At 41.8% G+C, this 27995-nt stretch overlaps 1 protein-coding gene across 7 annotated transcripts in view; it reads right to left on the bottom strand.

Moving 5' to 3' along the window:
• Positions 1-27995, bottom strand: part of PLCB4 (phospholipase C beta 4) — a 418385-nt gene that overhangs the window by 312529 nt on the left and 77861 nt on the right. Inside the window, exon 1 of one of the 7 annotated variants that reach the window (XM_079944162.1) lies at positions 3005-4263. The exons of the other annotated variants lie outside the window; for them this stretch is intronic. The gene's annotated coding sequence lies outside the window, so the exon portion shown is untranslated. Of the gene's footprint in view, positions 1-3004; positions 4264-27995 lie in introns of those variants that run through there. 7 annotated transcript variants of the gene reach the window in all.

The raw sequence follows: 27995 nt of genomic DNA, 5'->3' as shown, positions 1-27995 counted from the left end.
CCGATGCAGGGGACACGTGTTCGTGCCCCGGTCCAGGAGGATCCCGCATGCCGCGGGGCGGCTGGGCCCGTGAACCATGGCCGCTGGGCCTGCGCATCCGGAGCCTGTGCTCCGCAATGGGAGAGGCCGCAGCGGTGGGAGGCCCGTGTACCACAAAAAAATAAAAAATAAAAAAAATAAGATGGTAAGAGACCGACAAAGGGACAGGTAGATAGACATGATGAAATAAAATGTTAATGATGGAATCTAGGTGGTAGATATACAGCTGTTCACTATAAAACTTTCAAATTACCATATGTGTGAAATTTTCATTAAAAAGGGTTGGAGAAGAAAATATAATGGGAATAAAATTACTGAAGCATTTGGAGTATCACACCACTTGTCCCACTGCCTACTTCTTCCCTACAAGAATTCACAGGGTATCCAGTATCCTGACCGAATACTGATGTTGAAAACTCAAAGCACAAATTTAACAAGCTGAGACAAGGAAGGTTTTTTTTTTAAAAAATCAACTGCCCAAGACTGGTTGATTACATTGGAAAATTGCGTGTTACGTGGAAGGGAGAGAAGTAGCTCCCCACAGACAACGTTTCTATATTTAAATTCACACTGAGCTGTAGTGGGGCACCTGCAAGCCAGGTTGGGCAGAGGATGCTGTTAGAAGACTCAGGAGCAAGATGCACAGAAGGCTCCTGACGGTTACAGGGAGGGAGCGGATAGTTGTGGCAACTCGAGCGAGACTGTCCTGAGAGGCAAGGGGCAGGGCTGCCAACGGTAACGAGTCCCGGAAAGGACATCTGTGGAGGCTCATCAGAGGTTATGATACTGCACATTCCTTCCCCGGAAAACAGAGGGTGACACATCACCTGTTACATCACCTGTGAAGGGCCGGTGTCTAAGGCTAGTCAGTTCACCTCAATCACATTCTCTGTCATTTGCTTCACAAACTCATTGCTTGGCGTCGACTAGACAGTGTTCATTAAGTTCAAAATAATCGTCTGGGAGGTGTTTGGTAGTCAAAGAGTGGTCCCTGAACCTGCAGCATCGGCAGCCCCTGGGAGTTTATTAGAAATGCAGAGTCTAAGGCCTCATACCACACCTGCTGTATTAGAATTTGCTGTTTAACCGAATCACAGATGATTCATACACACATTCAAGTGCAAAAAGCAGTGGCATGATCTTATGATGAGCCTGTAGGTCCAGCTTCGGGGACCGAGGTCTTACCAGTAGCAGCTTTAACTTCAGACACAGAGGACAAGTGTAGGTACACAGGTGAGTCATATGAAGGCTTGTTGGCCCCTTGTCTCCTGTAAGCACCTTCCCCTGACGACTGCTTCCTCCCTGCAATGCTGCAACCTCGCCCCCAACTGGGAAAGGGAGCTGCCTGGACCCCTGACACCCTGGAGGGTCCATCACAATAAACACATCAGAACCTGCTGCGAGCACCTTTGAAAGTTTCATATTTTCCAACGGGTCTAGAAATATTCCATATATCTTTGGAGAGGGGATCACTTCACATGTAATTGCTCTTTAATGTAAAAAGGGTATAAAATGTTCTCTCCAACAGGTAACTATCAGAGGAGTTCTCAGGCTACCACCTCTCTTTCGGCTGTAAGACAGCTGGGAAAATTCTTCATCCCCCTTAAAAACAGCCATGGAATGTGGAACGCTGCATTTTATTCATGTATCACATATACATCTGTCTAGAATAAGTGTATTTTAATGACCATGTTTTGTTTATTTCAGCCATTGTAATAGAAACTGTTTCACGCTCAAATATCTGTGGCTAGTCATGGTTCACACAAAACTAAAGGTTTTACATTTTCTTTTATAATAACATGTCTTGAAAGATACTAAGATGTTCCTAACAAAACAAAGTACACAAATATGAAAGATTTTTCTAAATTATCTGAAGCCAATTACTCCGTACTCACTGCAAGTTTCATACTTCAACATCATTTCTTTGTCTATAAATATATGCAACTATGTGAAAAATGGTTTTTAAAAATATGATTACCAAAAACCAATTTTCTAAGTTATTGATTCCCACTTTTATTTCAGGAAGGAATTTTACATATTGTCCAATCAACTTTCCAAGACAATGAATACGTACATTTCCAAGACAATAAGTACAAAGCATATTTTCATTCTCACTTCTTATTTAGGAAGGGAATTTTTAAAATAATCATTTTGCCTATCTTAATATAGTTTTTTAAAAAATGGCAATCAAAATATAAGACATTGAAATCTGTCCCACACTTTCATTACTAATTACGAAAACAAAAGTAATTTAGTTTTTTTAATAATTCATGCATAATGGAAAAATGTTTAACACTGTGCTATATTGCATCATATTTAGGTATTCACAGAAAACATTTTCAAGAGACAGGTTGATTTTTTTGTTGTTAGACTTAATTATTTCGAGTAGTTTTACATTCAAAGCAAAACTAGGCAGAAGGTACAGAGATTTCTCATATACCCCTATATAGGTGGTTAATTTTTAAATATGCAAAATGCTAAATGATAGACACACAAAAATCCTACCAGCCAATCAAATCATACAGACAAATGCCTTATTGAAAACTCTATTTGCGTTCCAGTCAAGTTTAGGAAAATTTTATAAAAAGAGACATCGAAATAAATCTGTATCTAATTAATGCCAGAATTACAAAACGGTAGTATCTAATGTGCTTTGTTATCTTATTTTGTCTTAGGTTTCTCCCTTATTATAAAATCTAAAGAAAAAAATCAGTAATGAATAAATAAAATAATCTTCATGAAAAGTCTGAATGGTCTAAGAAGTTTAAAAACAAACAAGTATTTACTTTTTAAGTATTTTCTTTTCTGCCACTTCATAAACCGGTACCTGCTTACCTTCAGGGACCACAAAAATAAAACAGCCCTACTACAAGTTATAAAAAAAAAACATAAAATTATCAAAATGACCTCCCTCAGTAAACCTTAACTTCTGTTCATAAGGCCAGTTTTCAGTATGTTCTCTTACCTGAAAAGCAGTAAGTAGGCTTTAAACTTCACCCAGTCAGAAACAGGCTCTTGAGAGCTTGCCTGGTGCAGGCTGAGAACTGCAGGGCAATCACAGGTCTGGGATAAGCTCACTCTTTCCAGAAGGGGAGGAGGGGGCAAGAGACTCAGGATGAATAAGCCCCAGGCAGCCCGCACTTGTAAGGATACTGATCCTCCCTGCAGAGTCCCACCCCCGGCCACAAAGTAAGAGTCTGGGCAAACAGTGCCCACAGCCACAACAAAATATCCAGACACAGTGGCCGAGAAAGACTCTTTTCACTATTCCAAGCACAACGACAAATATAGTAAATGCTTTTGACTGGCATCTTGCCAAATAACTGCCCGGGAATGAGTAAGAGGCCTCACACCCAGCAAGAAGTGCCACTTGATCAGAGGCTGGGGTTTCTCAACAGGAAAAGGAAAATTTGAAACCTACACCTGAACTCGTCCTTAAATCTTTGGTTCTTCTGTAATGAAGGCTATGAAAATTCAAGCTATAAACCTAAAGGAAGGCCCAAATGATTATCCACATTCAGGAACTGTAATAACTTGTGAGCTGCTGAGAATCTTTGTTTCAACTTCCCCATCTGGCTGCCACCTTTTGCCTATTTTCCTCCTCTGTAACACCTTCAGTGTCCAAGAAAAAAAGAAAACTTTTTACGTTTTTAAGTTACAACTAATGCTGATCTAAAGAAAAATATATAAGAACTAATATCTAAAGTGAGATCTGGAGATTATATCCTTTGCAAAGATAGTAAAATGTGGAGACTTCGGCCCTAGAAATAAATCTCAAGAGTATTTTAGGGGCTTCCCTGGTGGTTCAGTGGTTGAGAGTCCGTCTGCCTATGCAGGGGACACGGGTTCGTGCCCCGGTCCGGGAAGATCCCACATGCCGCGGAGCAGCTGGGACTGTGAGCCACGGCCGCTGAGCCTGCGCGTCCGGAGCCTGTGCTCCGCAGCGGGAGAGGCCACAGCAGTGAGAGGCCCACGTACCGCAAAAAAAAAAAAAAAAAAAAAAGAGTATTTTAATTCTACATCAAATTAAGGTACTAACACACACACACACACACACACACACACACACACACACACACACACGTCTCCTGATTTATTTGCCCGAAAGTGCTAGCATGGCTCAAAATAAAATGAAAATCAGCTTTTTCCCAAATGTGCCAGAGAATGTAAAATGTTTTACAAAACAAGGTTCCAAGAGTAAAGATTCAAGGTGGTCAACCTAACTTAATGTCAACAGACTCCTACACGGCAGAATTTCTGTTTTTAATACACTCATGTTCATCATCCATATATTAAAAGAAATATTTTATGCATTTTCCCCCAATTATTTAACCATGGGACCCTTTATTTGAGGGGCATCCAGAGGGAATTGTATTTTGTGAGACAGATTTGGGAAGTGCTAATAACTTTAGATTACACTTGCCAATTCTTAAGCAACACACCTGACATTATGATGAGTTTTCAAAGCACTTAGAAAAGCCATTAAATATTAGGCTTCCTGTCTACCTCCAAATTATACTAACCTCTATGAAATTCCAGTGTGATCAATTTCTAGATTATGCATTATAAAACGGTAAATGTGTTTTCCAAAGAGAAACATGAGGAACAGAAGCAGACTATCCGTGTATTTAATGGGCATCTCCTTCATTCCATTCATATGCTAGAAAACGAGCGACAGCACGGTATCAGCCCTCAAGCAGTCCGACACTTTGTTGGAGCCCCTGCAGCTGCTCTGGTGGTCAAGCGGCTATACCAGGTCACCCATTTGCCCTCCAAAGTTGAACGTCAGATCTCAGGGATGAACATTCAGCCAGTGTATCCTACAGAGTGGGCACCCCAGCCAAAATACCGATGCCAAGGCAGGAGTAACCACCACCCAAACGCCATACCAACCGCACCCATATGTGCACATTTCAACCACTTTACACGTGATTCAAGAGGAAGAAACTGAGCTGTGTGCCCCCAGCAAAGCACGTGTAAAACCTGACTGCCTCTCCCCCTCAACGCCTCCTCTCCCCCTCAATGCCTCCCCTCCCCCTCAACGCCTCCCCTCCCCCTCAACGCCTCCCCTCCCCTCAAATCCCAGAGCCCTGCGCGCCCAGCAATCCCTGGACATCCATCCTGCCGTTCTCATTTAGGTGAAAAAGCAGGTTTTCAGGATAGACTGGCAGTTCACAGCTGCTCCACTGAGATAATTGTCACAATGACCCCTCATTCATCCGCCCTGACTACTCCAGAACAAACTACGGCACACAAGTTATTTTTCCAAATGATGTCCCTTTAAAGACAGACTTCTTTCTAAAGTGAGGTATATTCCCCTAATGCTTGTAATAATAAGATATTTAAAATAATTGAAAAACTATGTCTTTTGTTCATAAATACAGATTCTACTGAATAAAGGCAATTATAAGTATAATACTCTCCTGAAGAGACCACTATAATAGGTTGAGAAAAATATTTTACTTAGGAAGTGATCCAGAAGACATGGGATGGTATTTCTACATCTGTAAAATAGCAATTAAATTGCTTATAAAATAAATTATGTCACAAGGCTGCATTAGAAAAATACAAACTCCAACTCCTGAGTTGGAGTATATATATATATATATATATATATATATATATATATATATATATATATATATATATCTGAATCACTTTGCTGTATACCTGAAACTAACACAACATACTATATCAACTAAATTTCAATTAAAAAAAAAGGTAATGCTGTGAGGTGATGAATGTGCTAACCTTATTGTAGTAATCATTTCACAATATATATGTATATCAAATCATCGTGTCATATACCTTAAATTTACACAATGTTATATGTCAATTATATCTCCATAAAGCTGGAAAAAACAAAGGTACAGTAACTATTAAAAAAATAAAATATTATAAACCTTGGTAATATAAAAATAATAAGTAATATAATTTATTACCACAAGCAAGTAAAGTTCACAATATAAACCTAAACTATAGAGGAAAAAAAAGAAGAAACACGGAGGATATTGCATAATCAAGAAACAAAGAAAACATCAAACCAGAAACAAGGGCTGCATTCCCAGAGACACACCTGTACCTCCAAGCTGTCTTCCAAGTAAAGGCTTTCTGCCTTGGTCTTACAGAGCCTCTGCCTCCTGGGGCTTTAAGAGAGACATACTTTGATATTCTTTGGATTTGCTCCAAAGGTCACCAAATTTGGCAGATATTCTTCAGTCTTCTGGCCTACAGCCATTTCCTACTTTTAGTAAAGTTTTCCCCCACTGTTAGTAAATTTTTTTTTTCATCTCCACAGTTTCAGGGAAAAGAATAGACACTTATACCCAAAGTCCTTTAACAGAACCCTGCACCTCCCAACTTGCTCTAAGTTTCTTCCTGTTTTCTACATGCTTTAGTTTTCCTGTCTGTCCTCTGTCTCTCTCTAACTGCCTCTTCTCTTTCAAATCTCCTGGTGCTTAAATCACTGGTGTGCTGAGCCAACTTGCACCTCCTGCAGGAGACAGCTGGGTGTATTTCTTCCCATCTCCAGTCACAGTGGGAGTATTTACACCACAGCAATCAGCAGACAATACAAAACAAGCTTCTTCCCTCTCCCCCTTCTCAGAGCCAGCGGTTAAACATTTACCAGCACACTACTGGAAAGGTCTGTGAATTTACAGAACAGCCTTTTCAAATGGTAAGGATATAAAAAATTTTACTGAGAACAAGAAAAGGCTTATATTTTAGCTTTTTTTTTTAATTAGTTGATACAGACAGCTTTATATACTTGGCACTGCCAGGTAAGCAACCTCAACAAGATACACCAGTGTTACTACAATGAAATACTATAGGAGCAGTGAACATGAATAAAGGTTGTGTTTCCAAAGTAAATGCCATCCTTTCCAATTGCTTTTAATATACTTCTATAGCATCTTTCCTCCTAGTAGCTCTTAATAGTATATTAAATCTATTTATGATTATCTAGAAATTTAAGAAAGGATTAGCATATTCTTTTACTGTGACATGATAAACAAGAAAATGTTTAGGTTCAGGCAGATCTTCCTTCTTCCATTCTTCCTCTCCCCCAAATCCCGAAAACACACAAAAATCACATTTTTTGCATCCTTTTTTTCCCAAAAGTCTATGGATTGAAGACCAAAACAACAGTGCCTTTGGTCCTCACAACCTTGCTAAAGAGAACGTTTAAAGCCCACAACCCAGTAAACTCATGGGAGTCAGCTCACTGTTCCAGGGAACAAAGGACAAATTAGCAGAGAACGTTACTTTAAAGCATGGTAATGACATTCTAACAAACACTGCCAATTCAGTCCATATGCATCATCCACCTAGGGAATCATGAAACAAAAAGATCTGACAAAAACAAAAAAAGGAGCACTCTGCGAAGAAAAAAGCAACAAAAGCTATCACATGAACGTATGTACTCAACAATGCTCCTCTAACTCTTCATGCTAGCTGCGTTCAACATCTTTTATTGCATTACTGATTATCAGTATCAAGTCAGTCTATCAATATGATTAGGATTATTGAATCGTATCTTATTAATAATCATCAGTAAAAAGTAAAGAAGGTAGTTATCTTTAAAGTTAGAACAGAATCCAGAGGACAATAAAAATGCTTCCTAGGGCTTCCCTGGTGGCGCTGTGATTGAGAGTCCGCCTGCCGATTCAGGGGACACGGGTTCGTGCCCCGGTCCGGGAGGATCCCACGTGCCGCGGAGCGGCTGGGCCCGTGAGCCATGGCCGCTGTGCCTGTGCGTCCGGAGCCTGTGCTCCGCAACGGGGGAGGCCACAACAGTGAGAGGCCCGCGTACCGCAAAAAAAAAAAAAAAAAAAGCTTCCTAAATTCTTTTGTCTAAAATTTATTCTACTCCAAGAAAAATAAAATAGACAACGCATGGCATAAGCAATGTCAGATATTATTCAAGGAAGATAACCTTATTTTTGTCTCACCATTTAGAGTCAATAAAGTAAAATTCATTTCACAGAACTTGATTTGTAAACTGGCAGTGCTCTGTGCTGTAATTCAAACTTCCCTATCATCACCAGTCAGACACCAGTGATCAGGAGCTCCTGGTTTGCAGTTAAGCTGGACAGCAACAGGTTGGGATCGGACACACCGGAGTTGGCATCAGAGTTATTTAATTCGGGACAAGTTACTTAACCTCCGTATGGTTTAGATTTCTCATCTCTAAAAGAGGAACAAAAATCACCACTACCCAGGTTAATGAAATTTTTTAAATAAGAAAATCTACATAAAACTCTTAACATATCATCTGGTATACAGTAAGTACTCAATAAACTGGGATAATAACTTATTACTGTCATTATCTAGTATCATTGCTTTCACATAATATGCCAACCACTCAGCTGCTTTGGAATCACAGTAATTTCGACCAGAGCTCCTCAAACTTTTACATGCAAATAAATCACCTGGGGATTTTGTTGAAAAATGCAGACTGTGATTTGAGAGGTTGGCTGTGGGGCCTGAGACCCTATATTTTAACAGGCTCCCAGGTGATGCTGCTGTGGCTGGTCCCAGGTGCATGCTTTGAATATCAAGGATTTGGACCACCTGGATATTCCCCCAACCATCACCATGACTCCCCCCTGCCCCCCAGGCATAGCTGGCTGAAAACCCAAACATTGAGTCCGTAATCCAACATTACCTTCCCTATAAAAATAGAACTCTTCCTGTAAAATTGGTAAAAGCTATGAACCACTTGAGATAATTGCTAAATATAGAATACAATTATAAGAAAGGAAAAAATGGCTTCACCCGGGAAAAGAACTTGGATTTTTGAATCAGACAGGTCTGGGTTCAAACTTTAGCCCCATTACACATATGAGCTGTTAATGTGTCTCTGGACTGATCATAGACCTCCTTATAAATTTCAGATTCCTTATGTGTAAAATGGGGATAATAGCATCTATCTGAAAAATATAAGACATCTCAAATAACAGCTGTCTCAAAATAGTTAATATTTATATGTATATCCCACAGCCTGATGCACAGTAGGTGCTAAGAACATGGGGGCTGCCTTTCTGTTCCAGGCTGCGTTGTTTTAACTACTCACTAACATAACATGACTTTTCCTTCTGCTTTCACTCAACTTGGGCCCCTCTTCTCTCCAGCGAACTATCTGAAGACCGGCCGCTACTGAAACTCTTTTTCATGCTATTTCAAGCCGCCAGCATTCGTAATTTCCCAAGAGAAAGAACCTTATTTCCTCGTATATTCTACTAATCCTTGAGACCCACAGTCTAGAAGAAAACTATTTGTTTTCCACATGGCTTCTCTCTGTTCTAAATCCTGGCAGGCTCTTTCTTCCTGCACAGACACAAAAAAGAAAGGGACAGAAGTCATCGTTATCTCTTTCTCTGTCTCTGAAAGAGCTTGGAGACATCTTTTTCAATCAGGGAAACTTATTGTGGGAAACCAGCCACTCACTCCAAGATAACTCTCTGTATTCTTTTTCAGTTCCAAAAACTGAAATTGATTTTATTTCTTAAGGAAGCTCTAACACACACACACACACACACACACACCAGTTTTGTTGTGGTTTCCTGTCCCCAAGCAAAAATGATATGATGCCAGAAATATCAGTTGCTCAATTTAACTCTGTTCCCTCATTGATTCGACATGTTATTTAAATCCTGATTGCCTGCCATACACCCAATACTGTGTCAGATGCCAGGTGTACACTGGTGAGTAAACAGACGTGTTCCATGCCTTGAGAATCTAACTACCCCGACCTTCACTAATCTTATTCCTGAAACCAGGACACATTTCCAGAGCTAGTTCTGGTTTCTAAAACCTAGTCACAGGCTGGATCTAAATAAGAACAAAATAATGCCATCTGCAGCATCATGGATGCAACTAGAGATTATCATACCAAGTGAAGTAAGTCAGAAAGAGAAAGACAAATACCATATAATATCACTTATATGTGGAATCTAAAACATGACACGAACTTATCTACAAAACAGTAACAGACTCACAGACATAGAGAACAGACTGGTGGTCGCCAAGGGGAGCTGGGGGAGGGATGGACTGGGAGGTTGCGGTTAGCAGATATAAGCCTTTATATAGAGAATGGATAAACAACAAGGTCCTACTGTATAGCACAGGGAACTATATTCAATATCCTATGATAAATCATAATGGAAAAGAATATAAAAATGAATTTATATATTTATAAATATAATTGAATCACTTTGCTGTACAGCAGAAATTAACACAACATTGTAAATCAACTATGCTTCAATAAAACATCTCTCTCTATATATATATATATATCTATCTATATATATAGATATAGATATATAGATAGATATAGATAGATAGATAAATAAACCCCAGTAGAACTGTTAGAGATCGGCCCTGACCACAATTTACTGATCAGATGAAACCTATCACAGCACCACCAGATACACCTGCAAATGAAGGTGTTCTCTATTTTGCCACCAAACAGCAGCCCATCCAGCCCACCACACTGTCCTGGCTGGAGTGGCGTGGCAGCCCCTTGGAGACACAATCCGTAGCAGCTTTAGTGCAGACAGATGTTCACCTGTCCTTCCCCAAGCTTCCCACCTCTGCTCCCTAACCCTGAGCAACTAATCCGGCCTAACCTCCATCAGAAGCTTTCTGAAGTTCACCAGCACACTGAACAGCAAACAGTTGTAATAGTTCACCAGCCACATAAGTTATGTTTAATATCATGCTGTCTATTTGCAGCTATATTAATATTTAAAAATGGAAATAGGGATGCTGGGCAAGATGAAGCCAGTTTCATTCACCATCTTCTGCTAAACCTTTCGTCAAGCTGCACTCTCTCCGTGACAAGGCTCACCCTGCATAGAAAGGGCACTGCTTATAGAATCAGCTTGATTAAGAATTCATATAATGTGTAAAGCATCTGAAAAATGTCATCAGAATATGTGGAAATTATGTGATCAGATAATCAGTAAAAACTTCAGATGCAGATTAATTTATTGTTAACATTGATGAGTCTTGCTGATGTCTATGAATTGCTTTTACAGAGACCCGTGAATTAAAAGGAAGATCCCTCTTCATTACATGAAAACACAGAGTCTCATAATTTATGTTAAACTGGGAGATGAAAAGATCCCTTCTGCTTTTTTCACCATAATCAAAATATAACCCTAAATTAATGATGGAGAGCATATATATATATATATATATATATATATATATATATATATACTCTTGATATATATACATATAAAGAGAATGTTATCCTACTAACAAAGAAAGGGACACCATTCCAATGATCTCCAATATGTCCTTGAAAGAGGCCTAAGATTCTCTAAAGTTTCAAACCACTAGGTATGTGTCAAGGTTGAAGCAAGGCTTAATTTAAGGCCATTTTCTAAGTATTAATAGTTTGGTTTAAAACTCAGGGGTAACTAGACCTTCTTCTATAGATAATAACTTTGGTAAAAACTACCCACAGTCGGGCTTCCCCGGTGGCGCAGTGGTTGAGAGTCCACCTGCCGATGCAGGGGACACGGGTTCGTGCCCCAGTCCGGGAAGATCCCACATGCCGCGGAGCGGCTGGGCCCGTGAGCCATGGCTGCTGAGCCTGTGCGTCCGGAGCCTGTGCTCCGCAACGGGAGAGGCCAAAACAATAATGAGGCCCGCGTACCGCAAAAAAAAAAAAAAAAGAAAGAAAACTACCCACAGTCCTTTCCACAAAGCAACCTGAAAGGATCGTCTAGGGACCAGATGAACTAGCGAGTGACTTTAGGGTTAGTAATTCAGACAATACCGTTGCCTGGATTGGCTGAACTGTTAGAGGCCTGAATTCATCTCAGCATCCTCCGCTTCACTTTCCCTAATTCTGAAGATAGCACCACACCTTCATATTTTAGACAAATGATTCCCAGAGTGTAACACGGAATCAAGAAAGGTGGCTCTCCATCTCTCTCTCACTCACACACACACACACACACACACACACCCCTTCTGATAACATCAAAGAGAGCCTCAGGACTTCCCTGGTGGCGCAGTGGTTAAGAATCCGCCTGCCAATGCAGGGAACACGGGTTCGAGCCCTGGTCCTGGAAGATCCCACATGCTGTGGAACAACTAAGCGCATGAGCCACAGCTACTGAGCCTGCGCCTGCGCGCCTAGAGCCTATGCTCCACAACAAGAGAAGCCACCACAATGAGAAGGCTGCGCACCGCAAAGAAGAGCCCCCACCCACACAACTAGAGAAAGCCCGTGTGCAGCAATGAAGACCCAACGCAGCCAAAAGTAAATAAATAAATTTATATATTAAAAAAAAGAGAGAGCCTCAACTTTGTCTTCAAACTCACTCTAACCTTTGCTCTTCTCTCTCCTCTTTCTCTCTCTCAGTACAGTGAAGGCAGGTCTCTGACTTGGGTTTCAGCAGGCATTGGCATCTACTTAGGACTGAATGACATTATTTGGTTTTCAGTTTTTAATTTTTATTGGCTATCTCTACTATTTGTGGCACTGGATAGTTTTCCATTTAAGGTAATAATTGAAGATTTCCTTTTTAAATACATTTATATTTTCAGTTAAATAAAAGTGGAAAACAAGAAATAATAATAGAAGGAGAATACAATCATGGCAAAAAGCATGAAGGTGGTATATGAATGACTGATACTTGGGAAATGTTGTAAGGTACCGATTAAAAAGCAGCTTGGGTTTAGATCTTAGCTTTGCAACTCCCTTGCTGTGTAATTTTAGGTAAGTTACTTAAGATCTCTGTGCCTCAGTTTCCTCATTTGTAAAATAGTGGTAATGATGGTATCTACTTCAAAGGGTTATTGTGAGGATAAAGGGGTTATTACAAGTAAAACACTAAAATGGTACATGGCATATAGCAAGAATTCCATATAAATTAGTTATTACTAGTGAAATTACTAGTATTTTATAAATATATCTGGGTAAATAATGATCTATTCAAACTCGATCCTCTGGCCTGTGGATTACACGATAAGGTAGAGATTTCTTCATGGGCTCATGTATAGGTGAAAGGAAAAGCTCCTTCTGTTTTCCTTTAATTAAAAATGCAGCCAATTAAGGAGGGTTTTAAACCCATGTGATGCCCTGGAAGCCAGAAAATCAAGTGCAGTGTCTTGAATTCCATTATAGTTTCCTTTCCTCTCTACTTAGAGATTCCAATATTTCAATATACTAAGAGCTAAAGACAAGGCTGCCATTCCTTATCCATACGGCACCAACCAAAATGTAATCACAGCCAGGCACACGGGTCCTCCCACCAACATTTTAACATTCTGCCTCATTATGCAGCATCCCAAGCACTGCTCTCTTTTCGTAAATATTGCTCCAATAAATGACTTTTTGTTTAAATTATAACCATTCTACATGCAATGACTTTTTAAAAATCTGCTTGAATATTGCTATGATCTGAATTTTGTGTCCCCCCAATATTCACGAAATACCAAAGATGTCCGTATTAGGATGTAGGGCGTTTGGTAGGTGCTTAGGTCATGAGGGTGGAGGATAGGATGACTGCTCTTATAAAAAAGAGGTTCCAGAGAGCTCCTGAGCCCTTTCTAGCATGTGAGGATACAAGGAATGTCTGCACCAAGGAGAGGACCCTCCCTGGACCCTGCTGGCACCCTGATCTCAGACTTCCAGCCTCCAGAACTGTGAGACATAAATGTCTGCTGTTTATAAGCCACCATGTTCGTGGTAGGTTGTTATAGCAGCCTGAATGGACTCAGACAAATAGAAAAGCAAATGGACATCACTTATCTTTTTCTTCATATGATTTTCTCTGACGTTGGCTTCCAGGGGAATTCCTCCCTTTGTTTATGGAGTTTAGTGTGACTCCCTTGAATGAATCATAAAATGTAGTGGGAGAATCAATTAACGTCCTGTGCCTTCCTCACCCCACTCCAGTTCAAGGGGAAGAACAAAGCACACTGCTCTGTGACACTAGATTAGCGACCCACACGGTTCAGCCAAGCTCTGAGTTCACTCTCTGCAGCTAATACGGCTTTTTGAACAATGAACTTGAGTGCGTTGTCCCACCTAATCTCACAACTTATCATCTCCACTAGAACCCGACTAGTCTTAAAAAAAAAAGACGAAAAAACGAAAAGAAAAAGAAAGGACCCTGTAACTAATGTGAAGGAAAATGCTTAACAATGAAATTAATGCTGATTGCAAATGTAACCTTCAAGATGCACAGAACCCAGTAATCCCTCAAAGAACAGATAATACAATCTGATTGCTTTTGAATGTCAAATGCACCTGCAAGAAATAGGTATTTAAATTGTCAGGGCGGGCTCTGTACTAAGAATCCAAACTTAATTTTAAAAACCTAAGTCATGTTCCCATCCCTCTCAATTCTGTCAAAATTAGACCTTTATTTCTCTCATTTTTAAGTGACTCACACTTCAGAGGCAATTCTTCAGCCTGACTGTGAGATAGGACCAGCCACCTGGTGCCTGGGTGCAAACCTCGGGTCTGCAACACCTTGGTTTGTTACTTAACCTTTTCGTGCCTCAGTAGCATCAACTATGAATGGGATCATCAGAGCACCTACCTCACAGGTTTGTGGAGAACTGCACCCAGCACAGGGTTAGTACCATGTCAGCGTTAGGTATTATGAGCAATGGTCGTATGTGACTTTCAGATAATTTCTTGAATACACTGAGATAGGGATCACCATGCACCCTTTTAATGGATGAGGTGACTGCACGTTTCAGAGGGCTGTAACATGCCCAACATCACAGAATGTATTGTCAACCTGGCTCTCTTGCTGCTAGGTCTGACCATGTGACCACATACTGGCCAATGAAATATAAATGGAAGTGTTCTATGGAATTTCCAGGAAGGCTGCAGAAACTGAGGGAGCTGCCTCCACTAAGAGGCCTCCCTTCTGTTGCCCATCTGGACTGCAGACATGGTGGCCAAAACTAAACTGGCCCCAGAGTGACCTTGAAAATGGAAGCCACAGGATTAGGAGGATGAGACAGAAAGATAGGAACCTGGACTCTTGACAATACTGTGAAATCACAGAGGGCCTAACTCTGAATATTTTTGCATGAATTTTCACTGTTATATTATACTTTATGTCACAGTCACTTCACATTTTTGCTATAGATGGCCCAAACTATCCTAACTGATATATCCAAGAAATAGAGATCCTCAGAATACACTTTTAGAAATCCCTGACCTTACAGCTTCCTAGACTTCTCATTAGTGCCATACACCCAATTTTGAAAAAGTATTTTTTTTCTACAGAAAAAGAGGCATTACTTCTATTCAGATATAAAGAAATGTGACCTAACTTGCTCTTCTCCAACGATGAACACCCACTTTCCTAAACACCCACCTTGCTTGTGGGGCTTTAGATGATTATAATAATCATTTACTGATGAAAAGCAGAGAGCCAAATATTAGGACGTAAAACTACCTAGTGAATTCTGCCCATGCACTTACCCCCCTCCCCGACCCTGCCCTGCTCACTGCATCACTCAGTGAATGAAAACGTACCTGGCTTCCCATCATGACTTTCCCACGTGGCTCCTCCTTAAACATCCAATTACAAAGAAATTTATTTGTTTCAGCTTTTTCCTCAGGGAAATCCAGAAATTAAATCACTTCGCCAACAAGGCCAGGAAAACAAATCATTTGTGTTGTGGCTGAGCCATAAGGCTCGCTTCTTAAACACAAGCAGAGTCTGCCCAGCTTTGCTCTCACAGAGCCATTTGGGAGACGAATTTTATGGCAGCAGCTGAAATGTTTCTACCAAAACAACACCTACACTGTGCTAGAGTTATTTTCAGAGGAGAAGGTTTCCCCTACTGCTGTTTAAATTGTGAAAATGTGTAGTTGAAAGCGTAGGCGCATGTGAGTCTGGGGCTGCAGCCCTGGTGGGGGAACTTAGCTGCCACTCCTTGAATGGGTGACCTTGGGCAGATCATTTAACCTCCTTGACCTCGGGTCCTCACCATTAAGTGGGACTCTTAGCACCCAGAGAGTTGTCCTGAGAACTGATGAGAGAATGCATGCTTAGCCCCGTGTCTACATGGTAAGTGTTCAAAAAGCAAGGGCTGTATTAATGTCTATCGAATTTGATGCTAAATACCTGAATACCTCAGAAAATAAAGTATAAGAACCTATGGGGGACTCCCCTGGTGGCGCAGTGGTTAAGAATCCGCCTGCCAATGCAGGGGACATGGGTTTGAGCCCTGGTCCAAGAAGACCCCACAGGCCGCAGAGCAACTGGGCCCATGTGCCACAAGTACTGAGCCTGTGCTCTAGAGCCTGTGAGCCACAACTACCGAAGCCTGCACACCTAGAGCCCGTGCTCCACAACAAGAGGAGCCACCACAATGAGAAGCCCGTGCACCGCAACATAGTAGCCCACACTCTCCGCAACTAGAGAAAAGCCCACAGGCAGCAACGAAGAACCAATGCAGCCAAAAAAAAAATAAATAAATATTATTTTAAAAAAAAAAGGACCTACGGGTAAGCCATATTTAAAGATACCACATTAACATTAGTATAAAAATATAAATGTGTTTAATAGTGTACGTGCAGAAGCCACAGCACCTTATTTACCCACAGACCACTTAGGCAGGTTTTCCTGGACTCTCTAGGATGGGGTCATGGACAGGAAGTCAGGAAAAACTCTCCAAATACCTAACTAGGTATCATAAAGTCCACTTGTTGGACTTCTATATTTAATCCATCAATAATGATACTTACTATTGTTGAGACTTCACCAAGTACTAGGCACCAAACAACACACTTCTCACGGATTCGCCATTTATCTTTCACAACTGCACACATAGAAACGTGTGGTGGACACTGTGATGCAATGACCAGACCACTCCGGGGACTGAAGAACTGATTCCCCTGCTACTCCGAGAGCTGCTCCGCCCAAGGTCAAGCACCGTCCCCTGTCAGCGGCCTCCAGCAGTCAACACCAGTGAGTAAAGGCCCGACCCGCTTTAGAGCTCCCTGCGGGGTTGACTGAGGCTGCTGTTAAGACTGCATCGCAGCCCAGCTCCTCCCCCTGCCCAATCTCACATCCTTCCTTTCCCCTCCATAGGTGTTGCCCTTAAGAGACAGCATAGGTACTGCAATTACTTTCATCTTTCAGATGCAAAGAGTGAGTCTCAGAAAGGTTAAGAAAGTTGCCCAGTCACACAGCCAATGAGTGGTCTGGCTGGGATTGGAACCCATACATTGTGCTGCCAGAGCCCAGGCTCTAGATTATTCTGCTCTAGTGCTCAGTCAGGTTTGCATATTTACGTCCAATAAAGTAAACTGGTTAAGCTGGCTGGTGTCCTCAGAGTAGATGGCAAGAAGCAAATTAGAATGAGAGACAGCTGCAAGAGAAGGCAACCTCTGTTATCCGTCAAAACAATCCGAAAACAGAAACTACTCCAGATCTTTCAAGTCAAGAGCATGGTTACAGAGTGATGGAATGGCTGAGAGGCCACAGAGGGAACAGGGAGGCAGCCCAGAGACCAGCACCCGTGGAGAACTGCTAGCTTGCTTAAGCAGGAGGGATGATGGAAGGAAGAGGTGTTGTCAGAGCCCAGAGACTGGGGACAACCAGCAAGACTAGAACAGGATAGGCTGCTGTGGAAAAAGAAGAAGTTTGGTGGGAGCAGAAGCTATGGAAGAGACACAGCTGTTCCTAGAGATACCAAAGAAAGCAGAAAGGGGCCCGGAGAGATACCCTTACATCTCCCCTTGGACACCAGAGGGCAAGAGAGCCTGGGAAATATGGTTCCTTGCAACATGGAGCGGAACAGGAAACAGTCAAGAATGGATCTGAGAACAAATCTATCTGAGCAGCCCCAAAATACAGCTAATCAACTGACAATAAGGAAGTATGGAGAAACACTCTGAAAATAAAATACAAGAATTTAAAAAGTCGGACTTCCCTAGCGGTCCAGTAGTTAGGACTCCACGCTCCCACTGCAGGGGGCCTGTGTTCCATCCATCCCTGGTGGGGGAACTAGGATCCCACCAGCCTTGTGGCACTGCCAAAAAAAAAAAAAAAAAAAGAATTTAAAAAGTATGTCTGTCAAAACTCAGTTTGATGGCAAGTAGTCCAACATACTCCAGCAGTCCTTAAGCAAACACAAATAATAACAATAGAAAATGCCTTTCACTACATGGCTCTTCACAAGGCACGTTGCTGTATTACCACCCAGTTCAATAACTGATGTCTAAATGGGTGCGAAGTTTCCGTTGTTTTCTGTTTAGTAAATCAGGGGAATATACGTAATATTTGTGGAAGTATTTCCATCATAAAAAATATCTAGTATATTTGATAATGCTTAACTGGGTAAATTTTCATGAGCAAAATTTGATTTATATAGAATAAATTGTTCCCCACCCCTGTCGGCTAAATTAGGTGTTCATGTAACTCCTATTCTGGAAGGCTAGATCTGCCTTCATGATTCTATCTGCTGTTTGACAAAGCAGGAGCTAGAACACAAATTCTTTCCTCTCTTCTCGGAAGTCCTCTGCAGCAGAAATCCTTGGGAGTGTGGAGGGAGCGGAGGAGAGAAAACCCCGAAAACAAAAACATATCACCAAGGATTTCCCATCAGTGCTTGCTTCAGCAGCACAGATACTAAAACGAGAACAATACAAAGGTTAGCATGGCACCTGTGCAAAGACCACGTGCCAATTTGTGAAGCAGTCCTCATTTTGCTTTCCTTTTCTAATGTTCACAGGTGGGGAAACAAAGGCTGTAGTAAGGGAAATGACTTACCCAACCGAGGGCCCTTCCCACTTCAAACCACACCCCGCTTTTCCTCCGAAAAAAAAACAAAAACAAAACTCCAGTCACAGTATTCAGCAACTCAGTTTTTAACTATCTACTTTGTCCTTCCAAAGACATCTATCATCTATTTTAAAAATTACTTTTATTATAGTCCCTCCAGAAGGAATGTGATTTGTTCACATACAATGATTGCAAACACAATTTCAGTCCCTTCCACCACCTCCCCTTCACCCCAAACACAGTTTCTTTGAGGTTATTAAAACCCAATGAGATTAAAGGAACATCTGGGTTCCAGGCTCAGCTTGGCTTCTAGCAAGCTGAGTAGTTTTAGGCAGGCCGGTTAACCTCTCTGAGTCTCTGTTTATTCATTTCCAACATAATGCAACTAGAACTAGCTGATGACCATAATCCTTTCAGCCCTGAAATGATTCCACAGAAAGATAATAGAAGTCCTGTGGGGAACCAGATGAACACTCTCTCACTTGACCTGGGCCAGGCATCTATCTGTGAGATTGCTTATCAGAACTAAAAGTACAGTCTGTGGCCATGGCATAGTGAAAAGTCTGACCTCATTCCTCACTCTCAGTTGACTGTGATCTCAACAGGCAATTCTCAAGTTGGGTTCCAGGGTCTGACTGCAAACAGAGCCTGAGTCTCCTCCTTCCCTGTATCTACATTCTGCTATGTAACCTTGCAGTGTCCTCCTACTCTGACTGGCCATGTGACTCCCTTGACCAATGAGATATTAACACGATACAAGAAAATGCTGAAAAATACACGCACTGCTGGCTTCGCTCTCATTCTTGCTCCTCTGTCACGGCCAGGAGAACATGCTAGGTCTAGCGTGCCTCAGAATGAAAGCCATATATAGCAGAGACAAGTGACCCCCAGTCTTCCTAGCTAAAGCTATCCTAGATCATTCAACAGCCAGCTGAACTCCCGGACATGTGAGCAAACCCAGCCCAGATCAGAAGAGCTGCCTGCCCAATCCACACCTGACCAGAAACAGACATGTGAGTGAGATTAGCTGGAATCAGCCAAGTCCAGATCAAGATCAGCTGAACCCCCTAAACTTGCAAGCTGAATACATTTTTATTATTGTATTCCACTGAGATGTTATAGTTGCTTGTTACGCAGCATTACTGTGGCAATAGATAACAAGCTCTCAGCCAGACTATAATGTCTATTTCCAGAGTGAAGCTTCCTTAGTGGTGAAACAAGTGTGGCACACGCTACATGCCTTAATCATAAAGGTTCACAACAGACATGAATGCCTTCAAGGCTCTAAGAAGTCCCACAGTAAAGAAGTTTAACTTTGTCTAACTCATGTTTTCCTTAACCTATTTTACCAGGGACCCCCAAGTATGATTCGCTAATCAAATTCTCCCCCAACCTTAGATCCCAAGTCTGGGTCGAGCCTCTACCCAATCTTTTTGAGGTTAAGCCATGTATTTTGTTGTCTCTTCCAAGGTACTTAGTGGACCCTTCAAAAACAAATAAACAAAACAAAACACTTAAAAGTATTTTGAAACTATGAACGCTTATATTGTTTATAACCCAAGTCTAATTATAAATAAAGGGGAATATTCTGCAAATATCCAAAACCCATGCATAGCCTCAGTCTAATTCCAACTTGCTCTATTAAAACTTGAAGAAAACCTAAGACTGACCTTGCCATTCCCTCCTTAACATTCTTGAAAGGCAACCCACTGCAATCCTCTTGTCGTGGTTCACAGCCTTTGATGATCAGGGCCTTTGATGATCCATCTCCTCTCCCGCTATTCTTCCTTCCCTCCATCTCCTTCCTAACCTATTACTGCTCTCTGGTCTACATGCTACCCATGCTCAACTACTTTCAATTCCATCAAATGGCCATGAGCTACACTCTCCAGAGTTTGGTCCTATTTGATGTGAACGTGAATTATGCAGCTTTGAAATAATATATTAAAAACATTAATATGGTCTCACATTAATTTGAATCAATGTTAAATCCACCCAAAATGTTAAAATTCTTCAAGAATTGTAGTTTCGAAGCTGGCCCAGACGAGGGAACGCTAAACTCTGTTTACGGAGTGGCCACAGGGTGGCGCCATATTAGCTGATAAAAGGAAATATCCACCATCTTTTGTCAGAATTATTCTTCAATTAGGGAAGTTCTGAATTTGCAAGGACATCAGAAACACAACTCTTCTTCTGGAAACTCTTCTTCACCTCTTAACCATACCCAAGACCTTCCAGGCAGTGTTCATCCAGCTAAACTTCAATTCACCCTTCCTGTATCAGTTGAGACAGTACTTCTTCCCTGAAACTTTCCCTGAAACCCCTAAAAACAGGTGATAACATCCTCCCATGATTGAATTTGCCTGATTTTAACATTTTTCCACTATAAATGCCTATAATTAGGTCTACTCTCCTTCATGGGAGAGATCCTAGCTTGCCTGGTTCATAGTATATGATCAATGAATATAAGATGGGTTCATGTGTGGACAGATGGAATGGATGGACAGATGATGGATGAATGGGTATATGGATGGATGGGTGGATGTATGGATGGATGGGTGGATGTATGGATGGATGGATAGATGGACAGATGTATGTATGTATGGATGGATGGATAGATGGATAGGTGGATGGATGGAGGGATGGAGAAATCAACAAACAGGATGGGCCACTGAATAAAACATGACTGATTTTTGCTGTATATTCTCTCCTTATCCCCTCCCCTGTCCAACATTAAGGAAAGATAATTACAAACACTAGGTAACAGCAGAGAAAAAAGAACCTTGATAATCTTATCAGTTGGATAAGAGAGATCATTATGAATTTAGAATTAAAACACAGACTTTTTGAAGTGAGGGCACTTGTCAAAAATACAACAGACAATCAGGAAAATAATGGTAGGACACAGTAGTGTCTTTCTTTTCCTAATCAAAGAAACTCTACTGAAAATACACCTTTTATTTTTTTGGATATAAACATTTTAACTCATTTGTTCAAAGTGAAGGACTCTCTCCAAGAACTGTGCTATGCAATGAATGTGACCTCTTCGATGGAAAAGATAAAGATGTAGGAAGGACTTTAGAGCTCCATGGGGTCAGATTTCCTGCTTCTCATCACAAAACTCACCAGAGAAATATTTTTGTTTCTCATTCACTTTCACCTTGGACACCAAAGTTCACTGTCTTGGTTACCCCATGAGTTGTCCTTTTCAATTAGGACAGAACTGAGTTCAAACACAGATAAGACAATTTAAAACCAAAAAAAGCTTGTTTCTGATGTTTCTTCTCTCATGCCTTTTGACCCCAGACCAAACACCCAGTCTATCTCTGGCACTTTTAGGCAGAGATAGGAAAATAGCTCTGCCATTGACTTAAACATCCTGCCAAATGATGCCAGGCAATAGCCTTAGGGAATGTCACATGGACGATCATTGGGATATGTGTGTGTACAGCCTCGTTCTCTAGGCTTTAATTTTATTTGAGCTTTATTTTGACTCTTTATAGACAGTGCATTTGAAAACAAGGGCTGTACAGTGTTTTCACCAGCCAGAAAAACCCCAAACAATTTTCTATGGATTGTTTTAACCCTCGAGTTAAGCAAAGGCATTATCTGCTGCTGCTGTTCTCCAAGTTGCTGTGTGCTCTATTTCCCTACTGTCTGAACTCCCTTAAAAAGCCCCACCTAAAAATATAAATAAGAACCTGGCCCTTTAGTCATATCATCAACAAACCACATGAATGTTGGCAGCAGGGGACACCATCACTGGTCCTCCCAAATCTCAACCTTCAAGATGCGGTAGCAGCCCAGCTTCTTGGAGCTGCTCTGTCCTTCAGAAGCTTGTTAAATTTTCAAGAACTCATTCGGGTCTCCTACAGCCTATTTTTCTGCATGCATTCCTTCCAAAGACATATGCATCCCCTGGGAAGAGATGAAAGTGATACCAAATAAAACAAAAGCAAACTTCAGAGGGATCTCTCAAGTAAATGTTCCCAAATAAAGAACAATTTCTGCACATTGTTCTTCCCTTTCTCTCTTTAACCCCCCTCAGTCTCTCAAGGTTGTTTATTTATTTATAAAAAGCACCCACCAGGTAACAAAATCAAGATCCCTTTTGCGGAAGGAAGCCCAGGCAGCTGTTTCCCAGAGACCATGAACTATCGTCACCAGGTCTCCCAGAGGCACAACTGAATCCACCCTGTGCTTCTTGCCTATGCTGTTCCTTACTTGGCCATGAACAGTTGCAGTCAGCCCCAGCAGTCTCTGCACCCTGTATAGTATAATCTCCTAAAACATCAGCTGAGAGTTTAGGGGCCAAATTTTAAAATAGCATCCAATTAATAATCCTAGTAATAATGAAAGAATTGCCAAACTGCTATGTTAATTCTGAAGCACAAGTGGAAGTTCAGCTAAATGAAGTGCAACTATTCCTCCACACCCCTCCCCACATCACCATTTAAAGGTTCCATTTAGTAATGGAAATTTCTGGAACTAGATAATGCAACATGTTAGCATTTTTACTTTATAGGTTCTATTCACTTATTCAACATTTACTGAGTGCTGATTATCCCTGGATATGAAGATAAAAATTATTGACAGCTGATCTCAAAGATGTCACAAAAATGCCACTCGAAAAAGAAGCTGCTAACAGACTCTTGTTCATTCACCTAACAAGTGATCACTGAGTCCCTGGTGCTGTGCAGGCACTGAGGCTGCCACGGTGAGTGATACAGACAGAAATCCCTGCTCTCATGGAACCTCCCTTCTGGAGAGGCAGACTGGCACACAGGTAAGTAAACAGTCTGGGTATCAGAAGACACTAAAGGCTGTAGAGGGAAAAGGGTAAAGTAGGGCAGCAGGCCCAGAGTGAAAGTCAGGGGGATGGCCATGTTAAACAGGAGGGTAAAGAAAGGCCCAATTGGCAAAGATTGGAAGGAGGCGAGGGAACAAGTCCTACAGACACTGGGAAGAAGAGTGTTGCAAGCAAAGGGAGAACGTGCAAAGGTCCTGGGGGCAGTGTGCCTATGTGTGTGAGGAGCAGCAGTTGGCAAGGGCGGCAGCACAGAGTGAGCGAGGGAAAGCGGGGACCGATGAAGGGGCTGGGTCAGGCCCCAGAGGCCCTTTGAAGGGCTTCAGCTTATGTTCTGAATGAGGTAGGAAGCCACTGCAGGCCAGAAGCAGAGCCACAGGATCTGACTTACACACAAAGGATCACCTGGTCTGCTGTGTGGAGCAGAGACTGCAGGTGGCTGAGGACATAAGCAAGACCAGCCAGATGGCCACTGCAGCACTTGGGCAGAGGACAGTGGTGAGTGGACCAGAGGTAGTGAGGAAGGTCATACAAACTGGTAAACTGGGAATGTTTTCTATACCAACAAATAACTTATTGATCGACTACATGTCTGTATTTGAAGGTTATACAGGTTCGTTATTTTCCTACTTAAATGCCCAGTAAAACTCCAAATTTGTGTTCATTGGGTTTATTTAGTTCACCAGGTTCTGATGATGCGTTAATTTATATCCCCAGCCTTTATCTTTCTACCGACCCCCAGTTATCCACCATTGCTTTAAGATACCTCATTCCTCTGGTCCACTCCACCTTGGCAACCATTCCCAACCTTGGTACTGGTGATCGTGGAACTAAGTTTCCACTCACCCAGGCTTCATATCCCTTTGTTTCTTCCTTTGTCTTCTCCACTGTGAATCCAGACATGGAACTACCAGTTCTTCCTGTGAACTCTATATTTTTGGTAAGAGTACAGTACTGTCCGTTTTTTATTTTATTGAAGTATAGTTGATTTACAATGTTTCAGGTGTACTGCAAAGTGCTTCAGTTATACATACATATATATGTGTGTATACAGATGTGTGTATGTGTGTATATATATATTCTTTTTCAGATTCTTTTTGATTGTAGGTTATTACAAGATGTTGAATATAGTCCCCTGTGCTTTACAGTAGGTCCTTGTTATCTATTTTATATATAGTAGTATACTATACTATATATAGTATCTGCTAATCCCAAACTCCTAATTTATCCCTCTCTCCTTTTCCCCTTTGATAAGCATAAGTTTTTTTTCTATGTCTGTGAATCTGTTTCTGTTTTGTAAATAAGTTGATTTGTATCACTTTTTGTAGATTTCACATATAAGTGATATCATACAATGTTTGTCTTTCTTTTTCTGACTTATTTCACTTAGTATGATAATCTCTAGGTCCATCGATATTGGTGCAAATGACATTATTTCATCCTTTTTTATGCCTGAGTAATTTCCGCTATATATATATATATATATATATATATATATATATATATATACACCACATCTTCTTTATCCATTCATCCGTTGATGGACATTAGGTTCCTTCCATGTCTTGGCTATTGTGAATAGTGCTGCTATGAACACTGGGGTACATGTATCTTTTTGAATTAGAGTTTTCTTCTTTTCTGGATATATGCCCAGGAGTGGGATTGGTGGATCATATGGTAGTTCTATTTTTAGTTTTTTAAGGAACCTCCATACTGTTCTCCATAGTGGCTGTGCCAATTTACATTCCCACCAGCAGTGCAGGAGGTGAACCCTATTTTGTACACTTCCCTCCCTCTCAGTTTCTCCTGCCACCATTGTGGTGTCAACCACTACAACCTTCCAGGCAGTCTCACTGGCTCCAACCTCTCCCTCATCAAAACCCCCTTGCTAATTGTGATCGAAATAACATTCTGAAAGTAGAGGTTTTATGATGTGACTTCCTCTGCTTGCAAGCATTCAGCACCTGCAACTTGGCCTCCAAGGGTCTCACCCAAAGGCTAGGGGTCTCTTCATAGCCCTCCATTCTCCAACTTCTCATCCCTACCCTACAAGGCCTTCACTCCCTCTGGAGTGTGAAAAGGGCCTTCTTGCTTTTTCTCTCACTTGAACTGTCACACATGGGGCTTTCCCAGCCTGTAAGGCCCTTTCTCTCTCTCCCTTCTGTGCAAACTTTCCTAAATCAACTCATCCATGGGGACTAGCTCAAATTATGCTCCCCCTATAAAAACACACCGTAACTACCCCAGCCCCTATTCAGGTCAGGTCCTATTATGGCCCTCTTTATCTGACTCTCTCATTAGGACCTCATGACACAGGTGCATGCCATATTTCCTGGGTAGGTACAAACTTCATGGTCATGGATCAACTTGTATTTCTTTACACCTGCCACTGAGATACAAAATTCAATACATATTTACTGAATTAAATTATTTCAGTGAAATGGATTAACTGAAACAATGTCACCTTCCATCTTAGTCTCTGAAAGTGTGGGATTGAAAACCTCTAGAATTCAAAAGGATACAGAATCTTCGAATAAAACAGAATCTGAGTTATTTCTTACTCTATCTTTCTATTTCTCTTCTGCCATTTTTATTCTTTGACTCACTTTGTTTTTAGATAGTGTGCAACAGAAGAATTGGACAAAAAGTTACGGCTGGGGTTATCTCGAGATTATGCTCCCAGCATATGACATCCCAAATTGTAATCTAACCGAAATTTGACTTACAAACAAGACACTGGCCTAATGGGAGAGTAAGCAGGAATGGAATGCACAGCTCTGGCCCCACAAAGTTTGGCCATCACTGAGATCTCTGAGTACAGAACTGGGGCCACATGGTGCTAGAAGCAAAAAGAAAAAGAAGTTGGCTTTTCACCAGGCACTTATGAATCAATTTCCAGGCAGGAATTCCTGCTACATTTCAGAAACTACCACACAGCCTCCACTAGCATGCCTTAACAATAGGACTTCACTGACTCCTAAATCACCATGGTGGGGGGCGGGGGGCACTCCCTGAGAAATGCTGTTCTTGTAGTCCCCAAAACAGGCTGCTCTTAACTTCTCTCACCAAGACAAAGATTCTCTCCACTTACTCCTTCTTCAAGGCAATTACCTCCAATTTTTAATTCATGCAAACACGTAGTTGCCAGCACCCAACCTGAGCCACTCACAGTCACTGATGCCCAGAGGACAGACACGCGCCTTTGTCTCTAAAGTCCGGTGGGAGGCAGAAGGTGATCAAGCAGACACACAGGTACACAATTACAAACTCTGATTAGTGTGATGAAGGAAACTGAGATGGAACAGGGCATGAGACTTAATCCAAAGGGTTCCACACTCCTCTGAGGAAGTGACACTTGAGCTGAGATTTGAAGAGTAAGTTAGAAGCTAAGTGACAGATGGGGAGAGAGGAGAGAGGCTTCTTGTCCAGGGCCATGGAAGGACAGAGGGCAGGAGGGAGAACAGGGCACAGGAGTAACTTAAAAAACAAAACAAAGCAGGGAGGGGATGACTCAAGAAGTCAGAAGGCAGGTCAAGCAGAGCTTTGGGGAACATAGAAAGAAAAGAACTCTCTAGCTTCGGAGGGATGGGCAGGACCTGAGAATTCCTTCAAATCCCCCTGATGCTCTCATGTGCCATTGCCTACTCTGACCGCAGTACCCGTGACATAACCCATCCCACTTCAGCCCTTCAAAGAAAATCCTCAGTAGCACAAGACTTGGCCCTCTCAACCCATCGATGACTGGACAGCCAGCAACCAATATGAGTGTCTCTTGGAAGCATCTGAACTTGGGAGCATTTGAACCTGGGAGCTCTGCAGACACAGAGGCTATATAGCCAGTTGGTGATGAACACTGAACTAAAAAGCTTCCATGCAGTAGGGCCTGAGGGACATGTTGGGCATATTGAGTCCCATACAAAAGAAAAAGAAAAGTATTTGTAAATTGTTCATCACTCTTCCCAAGTCTATTTCCCCTCTCTGGGAAGCTAGCCCTGTGACTGCTTTGACCAACAGAACGCAGTGGGAATGGTCACCCAGGACTTCTGAATCCTGGCCTTCAGGGCTCCAGAAACTTCTGCTTTTGCACGTATGTAACACTCCCTCTTGTCATCCGGCCCCCAGGCTGAGAGAAGCCCAAGCCACGTGGACAGGGGCCTCATGGAAGAGCACGCAGGTGCTCCATTGGCATCCCAGATGGGCTCCCATACTACAGCCAGCATCAACTGCCTGCCACGTGGGAGTGTCAGGTTGAATATTTGACTCATTTGAGCCCCCAGATAACTAAAGCCCCAGCAACACCATGTGGAGCAGAAGACCCACCCAGCTGAGCCCAGTCAAACTCCTGAGGGATACTAAATGGTAGTGGT

Source organism: Stenella coeruleoalba, assembly GCF_951394435.1.
Source record: "Stenella coeruleoalba genome assembly, chromosome: 15".
Classification (NCBI taxonomy): Eukaryota; Metazoa; Chordata; class Mammalia; order Artiodactyla; family Delphinidae; genus Stenella; species Stenella coeruleoalba.
This window is presented reverse-complemented; position numbering and strand designations above follow the sequence as displayed.